The following is a 301-nucleotide window of genomic DNA, read 5'->3' as shown; positions in this document are numbered from 1 at the left end:
GATGGATGGATGGATGGATGGATGGACGGATGCTAGATGGATGGATGGATGCTAGATGGATGGATGGATGGATGATAGATGGATGGATGGATGCTAGAAGGATGGATGGATGGATGCTAGATAGATAGATGGATGGATGGATGGATGGATGCTAGATGGATGGATGCTAGATAGATGGATGGCTGGATGGATGGATGCTAGATGGATGGATGGATGCTAGAAGGATGGATGGATGGATGCTAGATAGATAGATAGATGGATGGATGGATGGATGGATGCTAGATGGATGGATGCTAGATAG

General features: G+C 46.2%; 1 protein-coding gene across 1 annotated transcript in view; it reads left to right on the top strand.

Annotated features, from left to right (window-relative positions):
* plxnb1a (plexin b1a) overlaps window positions 1-301 on the top strand; it is a 48,287-nt gene that overhangs the window by 15,158 nt on the left and 32,828 nt on the right. The gene's annotated exons all lie outside the window — the stretch shown is intronic.

The sequence above is a fragment of the Nematolebias whitei genome, chromosome 11 (genome assembly GCF_014905685.2).
Source record: "Nematolebias whitei isolate Nwh7 chromosome 11, NemWhi1, whole genome shotgun sequence".
Lineage (NCBI taxonomy): Eukaryota > Metazoa > Chordata > Actinopteri > Cyprinodontiformes > Rivulidae > Nematolebias > Nematolebias whitei.
The sequence above is the reverse complement of the archived record's forward strand: the minus strand, read 5'-3'. Positions and strand labels throughout refer to the sequence as shown.